The sequence below is a fragment of the Hevea brasiliensis genome, chromosome 9 (assembly GCF_030052815.1).
Source record: "Hevea brasiliensis isolate MT/VB/25A 57/8 chromosome 9, ASM3005281v1, whole genome shotgun sequence".
Taxonomy (NCBI): Eukaryota; Viridiplantae; Streptophyta; class Magnoliopsida; order Malpighiales; family Euphorbiaceae; genus Hevea; species Hevea brasiliensis.
The window spans coordinates 63,794,917-63,803,573 of record NC_079501.1 but is presented as its reverse complement, the minus strand read 5'-3'; the positions used below and the strand labels follow the sequence as shown (position 1 = coordinate 63,803,573).

At 35.8% G+C, this 8,657-nt stretch overlaps 1 non-coding gene across 1 annotated transcript; it reads right to left on the bottom strand.

Moving 5' to 3' along the window:
* Nucleotides 1-2,092: 2,092 nt before the first annotated feature.
* LOC131183681 (small nucleolar RNA R71) lies at nucleotides 2,093-2,199 on the bottom strand. Its single transcript, XR_009151720.1, has one exon. It is a non-coding gene; the product is annotated as a small nucleolar RNA R71 (small nucleolar RNA).
* Nucleotides 2,200-8,657: the final 6,458 nt, after the last annotated feature.

The window sequence follows — 8,657 nt, the reverse complement described above, 5'->3', positions numbered from 1 at the left end:
GGTGAAGCCCCAAAGCATAGGAGTGCAAAGGAAAGCTTAGAGAGGTAAAAAGACAAAGAATTACTGCTGATACAAAATACACGAGTCATGTAAGCCAAGCCCCATACCCATGTAACTCTCTGCCAGAAGAAAGCCAAGAGAATCAATGGAGAAAAACAAGTACACGGGTCGTGTAAGTAGACCCATGCAATATGCAGGGACCCGTGTAAGTCTCTGCCGGGCGCAAGCTTGAAGAACCTTATGGGAACAATAGTACACGGCCCGTGTAACAAGGCCCATGTAGTTGGCACAGAACCGTGTAACTTTCTGTGCTAGTGCAAGATTTCGTAACTCCCTTCCAGCAAGTTACACAGCCCTACATTACGAGACCCATGTAGTGACACATGGGTATTGTACTATGCTGTAGCCAGTCTTGTAACTCGAATTCCCCTTCTCTTTTTTGATTCAAACGAGATTCCTAAAGCCTTTTGGACTCAAAATGACCTAAACCTAGAGCAACCAATGTAAATAGAAAAGAAAACATCAGGAAAAGGGAGTCGGTGACTATTGTCGGGACTGCTACTGAAGGTTGCTGCTGTCAGGCTCTACATCAGTACCAAAGAAGTTTTCCAGCTGAAGTTCCATAAGATCAAAGTTGCAAACTCTCTTTGGTTCCTTCGTTTCATCTCCCTAGATAGATTTTTATTATTTTATTTCTTCTGTATAACTCTCTTTTTATTATTTTTACTTTTTATCATGACATTTGCTAAACTCATCATGAGTAAGTAGTTTTCTTATTCTGGATTTGGGAGAGTAGCTCTTGTAATTATTATTATGGATGAACACTGAGCTTTATTTATTGGATTTGAGATTCGTTTCTTGATTTAATTTCTAGTGATCTTAATGCATGCTATGTGTTGGTACCCACTTAGTTATGATTGTAGATGTTAATTAAAGGACTGAAAGGTGAATATTAACATTAGAAAATCAAGATTTTAAACCTAGGAATTCTGACCTAGGCATAGGTTGATACCTTTGTGGAACTTCAAAATTGGTCAAAGATCCTAAAGGATTTTAATTAATTTAATCACTACGAAAGTAGGGTGTGAGTTAGTTAGAATACACCCTAGATACCTCGAGAGAGGATTTAGGATAGCTTAGGACTGATTTTCATCAAGGAAAATGATCCTCAATTCAGTAAATAAATGAGATAACATCCCTAATAAGATTCAAGTGTGAAATGTTAATTCCAGAATTGTTCCCAAAATAGATTACTATTCTAGTATTTAAAGTTAACAAACTTCATTCCTTAAATATTCGATAGCCTAAACAATCAAAATTACTGTGTAGATTGGTACTTGCTAAACAAAGGTCCTCGTGGGAATGATACTCTACTTATCACTTTATTACTTGTTAGTGAACCGTGCACTTGCGTTGGTTGCAAAATAGCAAAACAAGTTTTTGGTGCCATTGTCGGGGATCTTTGGTTTTAGTAATATCAAGAGATAGGTAATTTAGCTGATTTAGGCAATTATATTTATTATTTAATTTTATTTTACTGGTTGTATTTCTTTTCTTTTCTTTTAGGTGCCTGATCTGGTATATGATCAGAACAAAGCTAGAAGAAATTTTAGACTGTGATCCAAAGATAGAGAGAACTCTGAAAGCTATCAGGAGAGAAAGGAAACATCAAGAACACGGTCAAGGAGATCCTGAATTTACAACCATGGCCGATAATAATGACAGACCAAGACTCTTGAGAGATTACGGAGCTCTATCTATCTAAGGATTTTAGCCCAGTGTCACTAGACCAACAGTGGAAGCGAACAACTTTGAATTAAAACCGTCATGGCTCTAAATGATTCAACAAACCCAGTTTGCAGGTTCACCAACAGAGGACCCACACTATCACCTCCAGTGCTTTGTTGCCCTATGTGATACATTCAAGATGAATGGAGTGTCTGATCAAGCAATAAGACTCAGAGCATTCCCATTCTCCCTTCGAGACAGAGCAAGGAAGTGGTTACTTTCTCAACCGGCTAGAACATTCACTACCTGGGAAAATCTCTCTCAAGCTTTTCTAGCAAGGTATTTCCCACCTGCAAAGACTGCAAAGCTGAGGCTTGAGCTCAACAACTTCAGACAAAAAGAAGGAGAGTCACTCTATGATGGATGGGAAAGATATAAAGACCTACAGAGGGAATGTCCACACCATGGCATAGAAGATTGGCTATTAGTGCAAAATTTCTATAATGGATTACTATGCTCTACAAGGAGCATAGTTGATTCAGTTGCAGAGGGTGACCTAATGAAGAAAATAATGCTACAAACACTTGAACTTCTAGAAAGGATTGCATACCATAATTATGAGTGGTCAAATGAAAGAGGAAGGGGTCCTGGAAGTAGATGCCCTAAGCATGATAAATGCCCAGTTTGATCAGCTCACAAAGAAACTCGAAAGAATGCAAGCCAATGCAGTTGGTACAAATAGTCAACATGAGGACAGCTATGAAGGAGGATACATGAATTTAGAATATAGCAATTTCAATGAACCTACAGAATAGATGAACTATGTGAATAATGAAGGAAACTTCAACCAGAGGCAGCCAAACAATCCGTATTCAAATACATACAACCCTGGATGGAGAAACTACCTAAATTTCTCATGGTCCAATCAGCAGAACCAGCCAATAAATAAACAACAAGGGTACAAACCTCCAGCACCCACTGGATTTCAGAACAAAGGTCAAAACTTTGCACAGCTATCACTACCTCTCCAACCTCAACAACCTGAACTGAAAATGACCATGGAAACCATGATGGAAGGATTCCTAGCAGCTCAACAATAATAAACTGAATTAATTAAACAGCTGACTTCCAGAATGGACCAACTTGCTACCCATAATAAGATGCTAGAGAATCAAATCGTTCAGCAAGCAATTTCTTCAAGTAAGGCTACTGGCAAACTGCCCAGTCAACTTGAAATGAACCTAAGGGAGCATTGCAAGGCAGTTGCACTGAGGAGTGGGAGAACTCTAGTACAACTAGAGGTAGAATCGACAGAGAAAACCACAGAAAAATCTAAAGACCAAGGAGAGAAAAAGGAGGAAGAAGCTAAGAAAGATCAAGAAGAGGAAGCAAGGAAGACAAAGAAATTACCAGAACCATACTAGCCTCCCCCTACCTTTTCCTCAGAGATTTCAGAAAGCCAAACTGGACAAGCAGTTTGGGAAGTTTTTGAAAGTTTTATAGAAACTTTACATCAACATTCCCTTCACTGAAGCACTTTCTCAGATGCCATTTTATGCCAAATTTCTTAAGGAAATTCTGTCAAAGAAAAGGAAGCTAGAAGACTATGGAACAGTAGCTCTAACAGAGGAATGCAGTGCCATTCTGCAAAACAAACTACCTCCAAAGTTAAATGATCCAGGAAGCTTCTCCATACCCTGTCTCATTGGTAACAAGAAAATAGATAAGGCCCTCTGCGATCTTGGAGCAAGTGTCAGTTTAATGCCTCTATCAATATGCAAAAAACTGGAGATCGGGAAACTGAAACCCATAACAATCTCATTGTAATTGGCCGACTGATCCATTAAATATCCTGTAGGAATACTTGAGAACATCCCTATCAAAGTGGGCAAATTCTTCGTTCCAGTGGACTTTGTTGTTCTTGAGATGGAAGAAGATGTTCAAATTCCTATCATCCTGGGAAGACCATTCTTGGCAACCGCTGGAGCCATCATAGACATCAAAAATGGTCGATTAACCCTCAAGGTAGGAGAAGAAGAAGTGGAGTTCAACTTGTTCGACACAATGAAACACAAATTTGAACCTAATGAATGCTTCAAGGTTGACATAATTGACGAACAAGTTAAAAAGGAATTCATAAGACACATCCTAAAGATCCTCTTGAAGCATGTATTGTGCACAGCCACACAGTGGATGATGAAAATACAGAAATAGCAACATATGCACAACAATTGGCAGCTCCTCCACCCCTACCCTTAGCTAAGGCTTCTGAGATAGAGAAGTTAAAGGAGGAACAAGCCGAAGGTAAGCTCCAGAAAAATGCCAAACAGGTAGAGCTTAAACCTCTCCCATCTTCTCTAAGGAACGCATTCCTGGACTCAAAGTCTAATTATCCTATTATAATCAATGCTAGCCTGTCTAAGTTAGAAGAGAAAAATTTGTTAAGAGAACTTAGGATCCATAGTAAAGCCATAGGGTATAAAATAGAAAACCTGAAAGAGATCAACCCTTCAATTTGCATGCATAGGATACCCATGGAAGAAAACAGTAAACCCACAATCGAACATCAAAAAAGACTTAACACAAACATGAAAGAAGTAGTCAAGAAAGAAATTTTAAAACTATTAGATGCAGGTATCATATACCTAATTTCTGATAGTAAATGGGTTAGTCCAGTACATATAGTTCCTAAGAAAGGTGGGACAACTGTTATCCAAAATGCAAGCAATGAACTAATCCCTACTAGAGTAGTCACTAGTTGGTGAATGTGCATAGATTATAGGAAATTGGACAGAGCCACCAGAAAATACCATTTCCCTCTTCCCTTTCATCGACCAAATGTTAGAAAGGTTAGTAAAACACTCTTATTTTTGTTATCTAGATGGGTACTCGGGATTCTTTCAAATTCCTATTCACCCAGAAGACCAAGAAAAGACAATGTTCACTTGTCCCTATGGAACATTTGCATATAAAAGAATGCCTTTTGGTCTTTGTAATGCCCCTGCTACCTTTCAAAGATGTATGATGGCTATCTTTTCTGATTATATTAAAGATATCATGGAAGTTTTTATGGATGATTTTTTTATCTATGGAACTATTTTTGATGATTGCCTAGCTACTTTATCTAAGGTGTTGCAAAGATGTGAAGAATCAAACCTGGTCCTAAATTAGGAAAAATGCCACTTCATGGTAAGGGAAGGCTTAGTTTTAGGACATTTGATATCAAAAAGAGGAATTGAAGTTGATAAGGCAAAAATTGAGATCATTGAAAATATGCAACTGTAACACCCCTATTTGTATAGCCTGGTATATTTCACTGTTCCGGTGACCGGGGTTGGTCCGGACAATTAAGGGGATTAGAACCACAACTAAGACAACTAGAGAAGCCATAAACACAAATAATTAGTAATGTCCAATTAGTTAAGTATAAACAAGAAAAACAAAACATAAGAAGTTAAACGAGCCGAGATTCACAACGATGGGTGACGTTCTCGGCAATGACTGCGAAGTCATTTTAAACTCAAATTTCGAACCATAAAATGTGACGCCACGGTCCTTAGGACCCTTATAAACACAGTGGAAAAGAGAAAATCTCGAAAAAGAACTGTTAAGCCAGTCAAATAATTAGGTCAGGGAGCCGGAAGAAATACTAAATTATTTGCAAATCGGGTTGAACCGGCGAGGGGCAATTTGGTCAATTGACCCCGAGAACTGACTCCTGACCTAACTGTCAAATAAAATCGGAGAAAATAAAATTTCAGAATCAAGAATTAAATAAAAGAACTAATAGAAAAAAAAAATAGAAAAAAAAAGGAAAATGGAAAAGTCAAAAGGTGATGACATCATGCATGACTTCATGCATGATGCCATAAAAAAAATACTTAATATATTTAATAATTGGGATTTTTGGGTCTTCCATAAGGATAAAAAAAAAACAAAAGGAAAGAAAAAAAAAAGTAAAAAGTCTTCTTCCTAAGCAAAGTTACCGCCTCCCATCGTTCTCTCTCCCTCACCATTGCAAACCTCTATTAAAGCTTGCTTCAAGCTTTGAAACCACCATTAAACCTCAAATCCTTCCATACTTGCTTCACAAAAACTTAATTTAGTCACTTAAGAAGAAGCTTGGTCATCAAAGAAAGAAGAAAAGAAGAGGGAAATTAGAGAATTCAAATTCAAGTTGAGGTAAGTGCAATTTCAAGTTTAAATTCTTATTGAATTCATGAATTTAAGTTTATGTGTGGTGAAATTGCATTAGAAATAAAGGAAATCATGCTTAAATAAGGGAAGAGAGAATGTGGCAGCCATGGAACCCTAAGGTTTTGATGGTATTTAATTAGGTTAAACATGAAATCTTGGTGAATAAATGTTAGATATGTGAATTGTATAATTAGATTACATGAATTGTGAAGATTGGACAAACTTATGGTTTTGGACATTAGGGTTTGGAGACCAAAAATGTGAGAAACTTGTAAATGGTGTTTTTGACCTAATGTGAAGTGAGAAATGGTCATTTGTGACCTAATTAAGTGTGTTAGAAGTGTTTGAATCAAAGCCAAATTCGGATTGGGTATGCACCATGACCAAAAGTCAACTTTGATGGACCAAAAATGGAATTTTACAATTCCAATTAGTATGATACCAATTGGGAATGAAAATAGGCACTAAATGACACAATTTTTATTTAGGAAGCATGCCCAAAAAGTGACTAAAACCTAGTGAACAAATTGACTAAAGTTGGAAAATTGCAGGCTACCCTGTATAAACTGACCAAACATTTGGTCATAACTCGAGCTGGGCATGTCAAATGACCTGAAATTTTACCAGTGGTTAGATGAGATATAGACCTAAAACTTTCATGAAGAATATAAACCCAAATTATGCCATTAACCTAATCAAATTACTGAACAAAGTTGAGTCACTGAATCTGCAAAACTGCAGATTTGCCATATGAACAGTAAAGTTTCAATGGCTATAACTCTCTCTAGAAAACTCTGATTTAGGTGATTCTTGAACCAATGGAAACCTAAGACATAGTAGAACATTTCATATGAATAAAATTAGACAAATTATGGACTTAACTTGATCAAATTGCTAAACGAATTTGGAGCAATAAATCTGCAAAACTAAATTTTGCAGCATGAATAGTAACTGTATTTTGACTATAACTTGAGCTAAAAAACTCCAATTGGGGTGATTCAAAAAGGAGAATAAACTTAAGGCAATAGGGAACATTTTCTATGAAGAAATTTTTGTCAAATTCCAACAGTAAAAGGACCAATGAAACAGTGCAACTTAAGACTCCAAAATTGAAAATTGGCAATTTTGTCTAAAAGACCTAAGTTTTGAGAAAATGACCAAAAGCAACAAATTTAGTGACCAAAATGTGGTATGTGGGTGAAGTTGGAGTTCCCATACCTATTAAGCCTTATAAAGTCAACAATTTGACTTGAATAGTCTAGTGAATAGTAACCCGAAACACAAATTTTAAAGAACGTCGAGTTAAGCGCGTTAGAGCTAGGTAAAAGTGAAGCTAAATTTATTTTGGATTTATTTTAATTTCTAGTACTGAAACATTGTGAAATTGTGTGTTTCAGTTGAAAAGAATATCGAGAAAGAACCCGAGAAACCGAGTCAAGGCCAAGAGGCGACTCGCTTAAGGTTTGTGCACAACATCACTATGCTTTAAAAATTCATTAATAAAGTGAATGAGATATGCATTTTACTTTTGCTTTGAATTGTTGAAAGTTTATTGTGGCCTTATTTATGATGTTTTGATTTAAATTGTGAAAGTTATTGTGTATATTTGAAATGACAATGTTTAGCAAATTGTTAAGATAAGTTTTGAAACCACGGTGCCATGACCATATATTTGAACACCTCAGTAGCACGACTAGTGGGGGTAATTAGTTTCGAATTTTGATTCCTTCTCTAGAGAAGAGTTGAGGTGTGCCAGTAGAAGAGGATGTGAATGGATATCCATATATTTGAGCTAGCTAGCATTGTGATGTGATTTCTCTTTATAGTCTGGCTATTGAGATTCTATTTGTTTCGAATGGCATGATCTAACTGTGGGTTTTATGAAATGTGATTTGATACTTCAAAATGAAATTGTTTGGGATTAAAATCTCATAATGCATGATTTGTATCTAATTCTCATGTTCAGTCAAATTTTCGAATAAATGTGATTTTAGTTCTGCATAAAGATTATTTTAGTATGTTGTGCACCACTGAGTCCTAGTACTCAGCGATAGCTTTTATTGCTGTCACAGATATATAGACTAGAGGAGCAGCAGACTGAGTTACTGAGGATTGAGGATTTATTAGCTTGAATTTATCGGGCATAATTTATACTCTGCCTGTAAATATTTATTTTGATGTATGTATTGCACATAAATGTATGGACATGTAAATCGGTCTTGAGCAGTTTGTACAAAGTTTGTATTAAAACTGTAATAAAATTTAGTGGATTTTTCATACTGTAGATTTTGGTATGATGTATATATATATATATAGTTTGTTGTCTTTAATGAATGGAAATGTTTTATTTTAATTTGAATGAAACTGATAGATATTATTTTACTGATAATTGAACTTTGAAAATTGAGAAATGTTGACTGTTGAATTTTGAGATTTGAGAAATTATTGAGATTGATTGTGGAATTGAAGTAGTGGTTGAGAAAATTTTTGGAAGTGCTTTTTACAGGTATTTGAAGAACTGTTTTCTCAAAATATAAATGGAACTCTGTCAAAATTTTTATAAAATTTACGGAAAAATAAAATGGGCCAAAAGTTTTAATTAGTTTTTAATTTCAATTAAATGTTTTAAATACCTATTAGAAAATGCTCACCACTTACCAAAAATAAGAAAATTGTTTTAAAATCCCTTGTAGGGTACTTAATGAGTTATCGGTAGGTAAAGTTCAGTAGTT